Source organism: Colias philodice, chromosome 23 (assembly GCF_061535455.1).
Source record: "Colias philodice isolate Cphi_HAF_F1 chromosome 23, ilColPhil1 Martin Lab GWU primary, whole genome shotgun sequence".
In the NCBI taxonomy this organism is placed as follows: domain Eukaryota; kingdom Metazoa; phylum Arthropoda; class Insecta; order Lepidoptera; family Pieridae; genus Colias; species Colias philodice.
The window spans coordinates 167193-181318 of record NC_143108.1 but is presented as its reverse complement, the minus strand read 5'-3'; the positions used below and the strand labels follow the sequence as shown (position 1 = coordinate 181318).

Genomic DNA, 14126 nt, shown 5'->3' with positions numbered 1-14126 from the left:
TTATATACAAATTATATTGAAATAAAATATACCATTTAATATCTAAGCATAATATTATTTTACATTGGATTATAGTTTTTATCACATTGCAACAGATTACGCAACGGACAAAGTGATTGAATGTGGTTGAATTTTGCATAACTAATAAGACAATCCCTGTTTTATTGTAAGTTTCATATTAAACTACGAAGCTTAAAACCTATAAAAATATGTTTTAATGTTTAGTTCATTAAAATATAATTTTTACTACCATCAATAATATTTTCACTTCCCTGTGAACGTTCGTGCTCCGATGCACCGCATATGCTGAAATGCATTAAACACGGTGAGATGCGAGTAAAATATGATGCTTTTTATTAAAATAAATGTACACGAAACTTCAGTTTTCCGTGCGTTTGTTCATCAGACTGTGAAAAGCTCTCAGTTAACGTTCAAAGGGCGAATTCTATTTGAATTTTTCGATTCACGCCTCGAGCGCACTAAAATATTATATTTCGTACGAAAATGATAGGAATTCTTTATTTTATTATTTTTATAGCATATGTAATTTCAGAAACAAATTCAATTGCTGAGGTGAATTCGTAAGTGGCGAGGCGGTCGAAAACGTCACTTATGTAATAGAAAAAAATCGTGTTTCAAACCTACCTATTTCTTTGCTTTTATTTTATGTATAAGAAAAGATTTTGAAATACAACAACAATAAGTTTAACTAAAATAAAAAAAAGTATCTATAGTTAAGTATTCGATTTGTTTTATTAACAAACTATTTAATACATTTTGCACGATTTAGTAGCCATAAATAATATTTATGTGTTATCTTATGACAGTTTGTATCGCTAGGTAATAAATAACTGTAACATATTTCTGTGAATGCGCTTACATCGCACATTGTCACTGATTCAGAAACTAGTTTACAATATTAGGGTCCTCATACAGGTGACGTAGAATAATACAAGTCCTACTGATATGATAAATGCGAAAGTTTGTGAGGATAAACTCAAAACTCAAACTCAAATATATATAATATTATGTATGTTTGTTACTATTTCATGGGAAAACCACTGAACTGATTTTGATAATTGTTACAATATATCTAGTAATCAATATTATGTAAACATCTTAAAAATAAACCTACCAATATTATTACATTCTAAGTTCTAACAGATACCGTTCATATTTTATTGTATTGATAACTAGTAAGGTCCGCAAATGAAGTGCTGTTATTTTATATTTGTGTTGCACTTTATAGAAATGAACTAACTAGTAGTCGCGACTTCGTAAGTCAATATAATTATACATATATAACTAGGCTAATGCTACAAGCATTGCTTGGAAATAATTCTATATTTATATTGTTATAACTATAGATACCACATAGATACCTTTCTCGAGCCTTAACAAAAACATTTAAAAAAATTACCCTAATTGGCCGCGCCGTTCTCGAGTTTGGCTTGGCAACACTGGCGATACATTTTTATACAGATAGAAAAAGAAACAAGAAGTCTATCATGCGTGTCTGTGTTATTTTTAACGATAGAGCAAGGCAAGGTTCTCATTTAATTTTTTAATAGCTTCATTTAGAGTAGGTATATTTTGTTATCTGACCATACCCTGCATCTGCAATCGGCGAGATGTGAACCCGATACGGCACAGAGCATTGTTTGCGAACAAAGCGGTCTGTCTGTGAGTGTACTCTCCAGACGACATTAGCGATGGAGTGCTTGTGGTGGGTTCCGCTTGGTGTTTTTTTGTTGTGGCGTGTTTAGATAATTAATAATAAGTCAATATTCGCATTCGCCAAACTGACTTGGCCAGAGTGGTTTATTATGACTTGATCCCTCATAAGATGCCTGTGTCTCTAGCCCCGTCTGTCTGTCTGTGCCAACATATTATATGCCCATATATTGATGATGATAAATATTCACTGTCAGCTTGCAAAAGCTTGCAAAATCTTATGTTTTTATAAGGATTGAGGAGCAAAGTAGCTTGCTTCGAAGCTCAGTAACTAGACGATATAAGTAAATAAATTACAATGAATTGTTTCAAGAAAATTAAGTCAAAAAGATATTATTACAATGTTTTACGATGTGAGAACTAATTAATTTAGTTTCTCTTATCGTTTAAAAAACAAAAAGGTATGAAGTAGGGAAACTGGAGAAAACTGCATCATCTTAATTTTGTAATACAATACAAATACATATAATGCTGACAACATTTTTATGTTGTCACCATTATATGTATAACCCGATAAATTTTCAGCAAAATATAAATTACAATACCCTCAACACGCCAAAGGGATATTATCCTTGAGCAAAGCGGAACAAAACGCAATAACCAGCTATTTCTAACCACAATGGCGCGTTTCGCACAAACCTACTTATTGGATGTAATGAACGGCTGTAAATCATTGCTTTTTTTTTTGCTCTCAATATATTTGAAGTGTCTGGCTGTGGCCAGCATAATAGACGTCATTTGGCTCAAAATACTTTGGAATATTATTTTTTTTGTAAGACGAAATCAGAACGAAAATTTAAGCATTTTAATAATTCAACTTAAGCTTATTACTTTCTTAAAATGAAAATTAAATGAATAATACAGAATATCAAACTTTGGTGGTTACCTTGAACAAAAGATAACAATAATTATTTGACTATCTCAAATCGTTAAACGTTTACGGTTACATCAAAAGTTTAAGAGCGTCTGGAGAAATGGTAAAAAGTTTTTATATGACCTATATAAAGTCACTTTCCTACATTTTATACTGACTTAAATGTTATGAAGCCATTTGACATTGCATTAACGCATTAAAAACATAAAATTACGTACTATAGAAATTAAATTCAGTCTAATATATCTTACATGATAAAGTTAAGTTTGAAACTAATATAAAATAATATTAATGTGACGTGTAAAATCACGAAAAATCACACTTTCAAAATATGTGAATAGGCCGCCATCTTAAATTTAGCGAATAGTCCAATAGACTCAGTTTATTAAGGCGATAAGTAAAAACAAAAACAAATAAAGAGTCTTTATTTAAAAACATAACAGAACTGTAAGTAATCTTGTCATTTATTTAAGAGCCATCGAAAAAAATCCAGGGTCCTTCCCATTGTGTCGATATGAAGTAACGCAAAATAAATGATCATAATGAATGTAAATAAACGCAGAAAATGCTTCATTTCTTTCCACAGCCAAAGGTTATTGCGTCCATAAAGCTTTGGTATAAAAACGGCATTTTGCTGATGATTGCTCTTATGAGTGTTCTTATTCTCAGGTAAGTTTATTATGGTAAGTTTTACGGAATGCTTCACTTTGTCAAGAATTGCTGACTTAAAATGAAGTTAGTGAAGTATTTCGTCAAATAGTCTCAACTTAAATCAATTATAAACAGTAAGTAATTGATTTATTAGGTACAGACTTTTATATACAAATAACACATAAAATTATATATCGTAAAATTAGAATCCTACATGCACGGTACATAACATTTTATTCATCAAACCTTTGCATACATAGCCGATCGACACAAAGTAGGTAATTTACATATTATTATTGTAGGTATTTGCTATCAAAATTATTGCTATGCTATCAGGATTCAGAGGTTTGGTGCCTATGGCGTACTCTAGTGTTAAGTGTCATTTGAGAAGTTAAGTGGGTGTTACTTGAACCATCTACGTAACTGGTCAGTTATGTACTTGTTAATTGGGCTTAATACTGCCTTTGAAATTATAGGATTTAATCGTATTACTTGATTTATTAACAGTTGAATCTCGTTTGGCGCCATACTCTAGCCATAAAACTATTTCATGTTGAAATTATGTTACTAAATAATATTTAAGAATGTGCTTGTTTCCTTAGTTTTTTTTTAACACAGTCAGTTTCTGAAAAATCTCTTAGTATAGGACAGCAAATTCCAATAAGTATAAGGTAACAAAATGCCGCTAAAGCACTTACAAGTGCTGAAGGAATGAAAAATGAGCCTTAATGAAAAACGATTAATATTACAATAGGTAGAGCTCATTTTCCGAGAGATTTTCTTACAATGTTTCATGCAACACTTTACTATTTCGTAGAATTCATTTATACCAGCCACTTTTATTTATTGTATGCCAGTATAAGTACCTAGAACAAAAAAATAACCTGAAATTACAATAAAATACCATTCTGAATTTGAATTTAAAGAAATAAAATATTAAAACTATAAAAAATAGTGATTCTCCTATAAACTAAACAAAAAATACTAAACAAAAAATCATAGATGTAAGTAGGTAATAACCTAGCTAGTAAGCCATTCAAATTTACTACCATTATAAACTCTAATTACACCACTAGAAAAAATTATAATCATGTTTTATAAGAGCTATAATGAGTAATTACGTACAAAGGTAAGTGGCTAGTTAAACATAAAACCCCACAAAGGAAGGCATAATGAAATCTTGCGGAATTTCTCGTGTGAGAATTATTATTAGCTCTGCTAGGATGCATAACTGCGATGAGATTAAAAATATAATAATTAATTATTTTTTAACAAAAATCTAAACCGCCTTCAAATAATCAAAACTAAACCAACATCAAACAAGACCTTTTGCCTTTTTCACAAATGTTCAAGAAGTTCGAATTCGAACGAAAAGCTTCGAATTGTTTGCGTTACCCATTTTAAAATCAAATTTCATATTTTGTTTTCATAGCGAAAACAACATAAACAAGATAATAATATATCGTAAGCCTGATGATTAATTGAGAGAGTTTGTAATAAACACCGCCCGAACCGTCTCTCCCATAATTTATACATAAATTTCCCTTTAACTATAAATTACATCATCACTGTTATTTTTTTCATTCATATGAAACATTTTAAAAGCAATGTTCGAACAAAACCGAAGAAGGATTTAGATGCTTGAAATTTATTTTTATAGCATACAAATGCTTTATAAATGAGAAATATGTATCTGCAGAGGGTTCGAATTCCGCTTCGTGATCCATTTTTTTTGTATTCTTAACGAATTTTGAACATGTTTCTACTTTCTACTAATAGAAAGCTTCATCAGTTTAAGTCACACCAGACTATTCCCTTTACCAAGTGAACAATTTTACCAAAATATACCTACCTACATTAAAAATCCAAAATGTAAGCAGTTTAAAGCTTTCATAGACAGATGCTCTCTGCCAATTTATCCATCCCAGTTTTGGCGCAGGTGGACCATGATTTACGATGTTATTCTGCACGAGCGCTGAGCAGCCCACCGCTGATTTACATACCAACTAAATTAGCGGGATACGCACTTTTTGAACGCCCCTTTGTGTTGGCAAAATGTAGGATATTGTACGTGTCTTTTAAATCAGGGTATATAGGGTAACGGCACCAGTGGTCAGCCAGGAACCAGTGATCAGCCTATTGCGTTGTTTATTGGCCATAAATATCGCTGTAATCAAAATAACCAAATCACGCGCACTTAAATAGAAGCTCTGTTTCGTTATTGGTTCATGCATCACGCGATAGGAGCAGCAGGGGGTCAGGGGAGAGAAGTAAACACGTTCGTACAGGTGCTGTCCGCCGACAAGAGCAGAAGTGTCATGTCTGCAATATTTTTTGTTTCACGTGGTGCTCTTTTGAAAGGTGAGAAATAACATATTTTAGTATGAAATGTGATTGTGTTTTATAGATAATAACTTTTTAGATTACTTAGAGCATTTAATTTTATGAAATTTGATAAAAAATATTGTTTTTTTACTTAAAAATTTGAGGGGCTGATCATTGGATACTGATTTTTTATGAAAGATCCAATGGACAGCCCCTGGGGCTGATTACTGGGATTATTCCTAATTGTTACAAAACCCAGTGGTCAGCCGCATTTCAAAATATTTTTTTCAAGCGGCTAACCACTGGGTCTCAATCTGTGGTCTCAATGATCCAGTATTCAGCCACGATGTTATTGAAATAATATTTTAAATAGGGATGTAACGATACCGATACCGATACCGATATATCGGCCGATATATCGGCAAGCCGATATATCGGTATCGCCGATAATAAATCAACCGATACCGATATTTTTTTATTAAATTCTATCTTTTCTTTTATGTTTTTGCATTGTATTCATTCATTTTGTTTTATTTCTGTTTCTGTAATAGTGTTAAGGAAGAGCGGAACCTCCTGACACAAGCATTTTATTTGCTTACTAGGAGTGTTCCAATCACAAATTTGTTTATGTAAAGGAAAGAAATGAATAATTTTGAATTTTTTTAATTTTTAACGTGATAACGTTTTTAAAATCGTTTTAGTCGGGTGACATGTTCATAAACTTGTGTCACACCAAAACCTCACGAGCGCGATCGCAGGTATAACGAGAGAGAGACGGACCGATCTCCCGTTTCATCTCGAGCGCTGCCACTGCATTATGTTATCACGTAAACATCTCGATCGTAAACCTACTTTACAAACAACCAATTTTTTTGATATCAAATAATTCAAAAATCCGCGCCCAATGAACGATGCGGGAGGCCGCCCGCGCGTGCGCACTTTGTTTTCTGAAAAAACTCTACCAATATTATAGTAAACTTTTATTAGGTACTGATTGTATGTGTATTACTTAAAGTTTAACTGACTTCGTAAAATAATAATACCTACTAAAATAAATGGTTTTGTTGTTTTTTGATTTGGCATTTTTATTTAAAAGAATACGATTAACAGTTGTCTCTGTTAAATGTTGGTAACTTTTTATGCATAATTCACTATTTATTTTTCTACCAAGCCATCGATATCGGTATCGGTATCGGTATCGCCGATACATTACTACAAATATCGGTATCGGTATCGTATCGGCAAAATCATGTATCGTTACATCCCTAATTTTAAATATAAATGCGAATGTTTGTGTTTAAATCTATAAGTAATACTTCATGTAAGTTAAGTTTTACCTGAAATAATGGTATTATGTGTATTCATATCCAAAAGTTATTATTGTTCCCTTTTTTTCTAGCTAAAAATGCCGCCAAGACAACAGTATCCTCCAGAGAAATCCTTCGAAAGAGATCCTCCTGTGGTTGATTATAATTACATATATATATTGTGGATTATAGATACATCAATAATATTATAAACTAATATCGCTGATTTTTTTAAAAAGAATTATTGCTGTTTTTATGATAAATAATAAGAAGTTCCTAGAAAATAAGAAGACAAAAAGAGATTGTATGTAATAGTATGTTTAAAATAATATTTGTATTATGTGCGATATACATTTTTTTGTGCTAAGTGAATCGTTGCTATAAAAATGTGATTTTATATAGTTGATTTTGATATAACATTGTTTATTTTGATCTCATAATTAGTTATACTTACTAAAGGCTGAACACTGGGTTCAACAAGGCTGTTTATTGGTTTTTAGAGGCTGTTCACTGGGACACTGGGCCATTTTTTGTTTAAAATTAATTATATATTTTACTAAGAGAATTATTGTTTTTGATAAACGCTGATTCGAAACTACAATAAACAATAAATCCATACATGTTGTACGTTTTTTTATTCAACGATTGTTGTAGAAATGGCAATTGTCAAAACTTCAAAAAGCTGTTATGAGGCTGACCACTGGTGCCGTTACCCTATTTGAGGTAAATAGATATGGGAAATGATATTATGAGTAAAAAGGTGTAGATAAGCTACCAACACAACATTCGATCTTCAAACACGGCACTCACGACTATTGTGAGTGAAAAAGAGACAAAAGAAGTAAAATGTGGCTACTTAGCCACATATTATGTGTATAATATTTGAAGCAAACTTCTAATGGTGTAATTACAACAAAAAATAAACTACTATGTTGTAGACACTTCCTATCTTTCGTTATTCGTATTTTACAGTAAAATTTTCTTTCTTAAATGCTCAAAAATCACAATCAATATGCTTCACGATTTATTGCCATCAATCCAAAGAAATAAATAATATACCACTACTCACACATTAAAACACTCTGATAAATTACACACTTACAGAAATTAATGACTGTCGAACTGATCAACAAACAGCAAATAACGAACGTATGACGCGGCCATTTTGGGTATAACAAAAGAATCACATTAATGTGTCAAAAGCCAATCACATCGAGTTAAATCCGTGACGTCATCGCGCTCCTAACATGGTTTACACATTTGCATCCCGATCTCGATGATTGATGAGCGGAATTACGACCGGCTTTTCTATACTTTAGGCATATTTTGGAGGAGCGAGCCACAAGATTCTATAGAAAATGTAAGTTCGATATAATAAATTATGTTTTTTTGAATTTGGTATTAATCTTAACAAGTAAACCGAAAATTAATAAATTAATATAAAAAAATAAATAAAGCTAGTTTACAAGTCATTCAAATTGTTAATAAACATTGCTTTATTCAGCGATTAAATGAACACTAGTCACAATAAACAGTATATTTTTTTATAATTTACTTATATTGTTTTTGGTCTAGAAGACCTATGTACTTTGATTTTCTAAAGAAAAAACGCACGAAAGCTATCGCGACCATTGCTCTACGCACAGAGTTAAGCGCGTCACACATGGTAAAGATACTACAAAAAGAAAAATGATGGTCAGAACGCTGATACCGGATACCTTAAGATACTGTAATATAAAATATAACAGTATCTTAAGATAAAATATTATAGTATCTTCACCGTGTGTGACGCACTTTAATGTAGCGCATTTACAACGTTCATTTTACAATGAAATTTTATTTATTACGCTTATAAATTCAATTTCTTTTAACTTGCACCACACCTTGCTGAGCTGTTAGATACGCCAAGTTTCATTTCTACGCAATCCTTTCCCGTTAATACAGTGAACATTTGAACACTAGAATATAGACTGAACTTGATTTATGGCACTATAATATCCCGCGACATGTTCCACTAATCCATCTTTGAATTATAATTGATTTTAATTAAATCCTACACATTTCTGCTCTTGTGCTTAATACTTAATGGAGTAGTTACTAATGCTTTTAAAGTAAATTAGTGTGTTTTAGATAATCTTACTAAAACAGTTCTTATTGATTTTCTACTGGAGCAAAGGAACTGGAGAAGAGATATTTGACAAAAAATGAAATGTGATCCCTTTTTCATCACTTTAATAGATATTGTGATGAATGATTTATCCGGGGAGAGGTGAGTGCAGGGCCAACATCTGTAGGCCCTTTGGTATATCTCTATAGATTATTGAATACAGATAGTTTCAATCGGGAAAACACATTATCATCATATTTTTATAAACTATAAAGTTTTTAAAAATTTCAAACTCTACAAAGAAAATTTCAACCGAATCAAAGCCGTGTAGCAAGCTAGTTGTTTTTAAAACCCAGTTGAAAATAAAGCAATACAATAAATCTAAGTCGATGAAATTGCACGAAATTGAAATATATATTTGTTAAAGAATATCGTTTCCAGATGTTATCCGTAAGCTTTGAGACGAGACAAAGACGCTCGTTACTGACCTCTCAGCTAAGATAGCATCTCTATGGAACACTATCCGCTTTTGTTAAGTATTATTTACTTTATAACACTTAATGCCTTTTTAAAGATAAGAAAATACCTTCAACTTTTATAAAAATGATAACGATACTTCATTACGTAGGTACCTATTCGTTTTCTTAACACAAAGTTATTTTATTTATTAGTCCTTGTTACTGAAAATCACTTGCGATACAAACTCACACATTCATTTATTCAACTAGTGCTTTTGAATTGTTAAAATACAGTGAAACTATTTACCACTGGTTCGAAAAGCTTTTAAAAGCTCTAATGCTTTCTCAAGTATTTATAGTCATTTTGTAAAACTTATTTATTAGTATTTATGTGTCCTGTGGTTAACAATATTTTGTAATTCTTAATCCCCAAAATATGTACATTAAAAGTTTAAAGCTAACCAACGTTTTTACCGTGAAATTTAATCTTCCAAAATAATTATCCTAACTCGGCTCAGATAAGGAGCAACCACCGTACTTTATGTCTCGAACGAATTTACGGCGAAATATTCGTAAATAAAATTACAAAAAGGCGAGCAATTTCACTCTACTTTGCATAATGTAGCCGAAATTTTGATAAAGCGCGTATTTGGTATTTAAATAAATGAAAAACTTCTGTCGGCTTATGTGTGGTTTATGGCGTTCGGCGGGCCGAGTGGCGCGACGGGTTATCGCGACATGATCCTCTTACTTATATAATAAAGCTTAAACTATTCTACATATGTTATTTTCTAGCTGACAGTTCAATATGGACTTTATAAAAATATGTATTTTTACTGTGCTAACATAAAAAATAGTATTTGGTATCAATAAACAAATGGATGATATTATCATTTTATTTCTCATCTAAGTAAACTGATTTCATTTGAATTTGATTTCATTTGAATCTAATATTTTATTTGCCGTTTTGATGATCCGGTTGATGCCTTTATTGATGGCCAGTACTCTATTGTAAGATTTTACTAACGTTAAATAAGCAAAAGTGTGTTAAATAAGCAAACTATGGAGTTTCTAGCTGAACTAATTTAGGCTTTGACGAACGTAATATAATGATAGGTACGAAATAAATATTAATATAGGTACCTGCAGTATTTCATTAATATACCTACCTACAGTATCAGGATGGATGAAAAAAAGGAACCTACAAGGGAAATATTTATTCGTCGAGTTTATAATAGGTGTGTAGGTATTCTCAAATCAAACGAATCAAAATCATGGAAATTGGTCCAGCAGATCTAGTATTGTAACAAACCCGACTTTGTTTTATATAAATTACAGTTCTACTATAGTATTGACCAAATGCGAACAAATTTAGAAATTTTGGTAGAATATAATAGTTACGCAACTTTTCAGTCGGGACCTTGTCGGGGACTACCTTTATGTTAATGGCTCTCGTAAAGCTGGCGATTATAATAAAAAGAGAAAATCCTATAAAATGGTGCTTCATATTTGAATATTTGTGTTGCGAACTAGTTATATTTTCTGTAATACTGTTCAATAAAAGAAACAATAATCCATACTAATATTATAAATGCGAAAGTAACTCTGTCTGTCTGTCTGTTACTCAATCACGCCTAAACTACTGAACCAATTTTCATGAAATTTGGTATGGAGATATTTTGATACCCGAGAAAGGACATAGGTTACTTTTTATCCCGGGAAAATGACGCAATCTCAGAAATCACGGGAACGGGAACTATGCGGGTTTTTCTTTGACTGCGCGGGCGAAGCCGCGGGCAAAAATCTAGTCTAATATAAATTAAAGTAATGATACCTACCATAAATTTAAGATAATTAAATTTTAAAACATTAGTATAAGTATTTTTAGTTAATGTAATCACACTTTCTGCTGTATAATCATTATTTGTCACGCTTTCCTGCCCTTGTTTAATCTGTCAAAACTCAGTAAAATAATAACACAGGTCGGCTATTCTTCTCACAGGTAAATGGTGGCATTAAATCTTACCCAAAGCTGACGTCACCAAATCTTTATTCCCTTTCCTGGTGCCTGTAGGATGTAGGGTGTAGGATGAAATGAATGAGATCCTACAAAAGATTTATAGTATTCCGCGACAAGGTACAGGGACAGGAGTAACGTTGTCAACTTCCTAAATTACATCTACTCAGGATATCCTTCTAATATTATAAACGCGAATGTTTGTATGTTTGTTACTCTTCCACGCAAGAACTGCTAAACCAATTTTCATGAAATTTAAAACACACATATAGAGGGTAACTTGGATTATCATATTATATTATAGAAGGAAACTTCGCGGGTTTTCCTTTGTCTACGCGGGTGAAGCTGCGGGTGAAAAGCTAGTAAAACAATAAAATTTCTATACTTTTAAATATAAACACATTTAAGTAGCTCAATGGTATTGTATTCCCTACATTAAGCGCTTTCGCCGCATTAAGCGATTTTCCCTTAGGGCAATATTTATGGATTGGCTCCGTGCTAAATACACGTATTTTTTAACATTGGCGATACAAAAATATTTATAGCATTTTTACGTAGTTTTAATTTATATTCAAGCTAACATTTTAACAAAATGTTAACTCGTATTTTGAAGCTTTGACATCTTACAGCAGTCAGCAGACTCCATACTTATCTTATATCCATATGTACATATTTGAAAGCAATTTTAATCTGTTTTAAAAATAAAATATTATTGTTATGTAGAACAACCAACCTCTGACTTCACCTTAAATATAATATCGTAGATTGAATTTTCTTCACTAATTGAGTGTTAATGAGAGCAATTACGTCGCTAAATTATATCAAACGTGTATATTAATGACTTGGCACTTATATGAAGCTTTCCATAAACCTATATTGTGCCTACATGTTACTAATGAAGGATTTAAAACATTGCTCACCTTCAATATACAGCCTTACGCTGGTATAAATCGGTAATTAGAAGGCTCTTGTCATAATCGTATTTATCGAGATAAAAATGCTAAAGAGCTTTTAAATTCAACTTAAAAAATTCCATCAATATTCACCAACTTACTAAAGGAAAAGCAATGTTTTTATATGTATCGTTGTAAAAAACATATAATATGTATCATGTTCTATATTATATTTCACATCAAAATTAGTTCCAAATCTCCGTGATTTCCTTTGATCACAGCCACAACGACACTTCACATGAAAGCTTCAAAACAGATCGAAATAATTGTATTAAGCGTCTGATTTTCCTGTAACCATGCTCCGAGCGCCAATATAAGCGATTTTCCTATTTGATCATTGGACTGAGCTTGTAGTTCACGCTTCAGAAACATTCCCGACTCGACTTTCAAACCGCACATAGTTTATTCTGTCACTTTAGCTCCGTATTTTTATCACGTTTCCCGCCAAAACGTCGGCCTTGAGGGAAAGCGTTTGAAGGGATCTTTAACAATGAAAGCACCGGATATTCGAGACGAGCCAGTACGTAGTGTATTATATTATCTGTGTGTTGTGTTATATCCGTGTTTGTGAATCTTTTGGAGTCAACGAATAAACGAATCAGAATGTCCCCTTTGGCTGTTAAAGATTGCCGCTTTGACTTTTGAGTTCTTTAAAAAATGTAGTTCAATTAGAGAAAGACAATAAAAACCTGGTTCAAGAGTTAGACAAATATCATAGGGATCTAGAATATTATAAAATCTTGTATGATGTAGAAACAAATGAATTAAAGGAGAAGATAGACTCTTTAAGTCATATGTTAAATGATGTCAACCAAAAATATTCTGCTGCTCAAATACAAATAAACGAGCATATACAACAGGCAGATGACTTAATTAAGTTGAGTACTGAAAATATGGATCGCTTTGAGTCGCTGACCAATAAATATGTATGTCAGTGTTCAAAAAGTGACAATGAGCAAACGTCGCCCCATAAGCTTGACTGCACAGACATACATAGTGTAAAACCCGTGACAACAATTTCAACTAGAAAAACTAAACACCTTTCCGAGCAGGAAATTTTTGTGTTGTCAGATAATATTGGTCAGGGTTTTGGCGCTATGCTCAACAATTTAGGGCTTAAAGTCACTAATATTTGCACTCCTAACAGTTCATTTAATTATATAATCAAATCACTTGATCATTTCAGCTTTAATAAGAATAATATTGTAATTATACTATATGGAGATAGTTTAAATGTAAAAAATAAGGATATTGATGTAGGATTTCAAAAAATGTTGGAAATTAGTAGTAAGACTAAATGTAAATTTATGTTGTGTACATTGCCATACCTACCTGGTTTGACACAAGAACAAAATAGATTAATTCATAATATGAATTTAAAATTGTATAATGTAACAAATCATCATCGTGATGCATTTATTTACTTTGACATTAATTTGTGTATTAAATCTTTTACTTTGACAAAGAATACAGTGTATCTGCCATCTAGATATAAGCGAGAACTTGCTATGTTAATAGCATATAATATTAACCAGTCTGGTACATGTTCGGTATCAGACCCTGGATCTACTATAATTTTATGTAGTAGTAATTATATACACCAACCTAGTGTTGACAGAAAATCTAGCCCTAAGCTAGATTTAAACTAGTATATAAGACAACAGCTAAGCAGACCTTTTCTATTGTACATCAAAACATTC

General features: G+C 31.8%; 1 long non-coding RNA gene across 1 annotated transcript; it reads left to right on the top strand.

The window, feature by feature from the left end:
- The first annotated feature begins 5356 nt into the window (after positions 1-5356).
- LOC149477820 (uncharacterized) lies at positions 5357-7178 on the top strand. The gene is made up of 2 exons (XR_016317517.1): positions 5357-5620; positions 6984-7178. It is a non-coding gene; the product is annotated as an uncharacterized LOC149477820 (long non-coding RNA).
- Positions 7179-14126: the final 6948 nt, after the last annotated feature.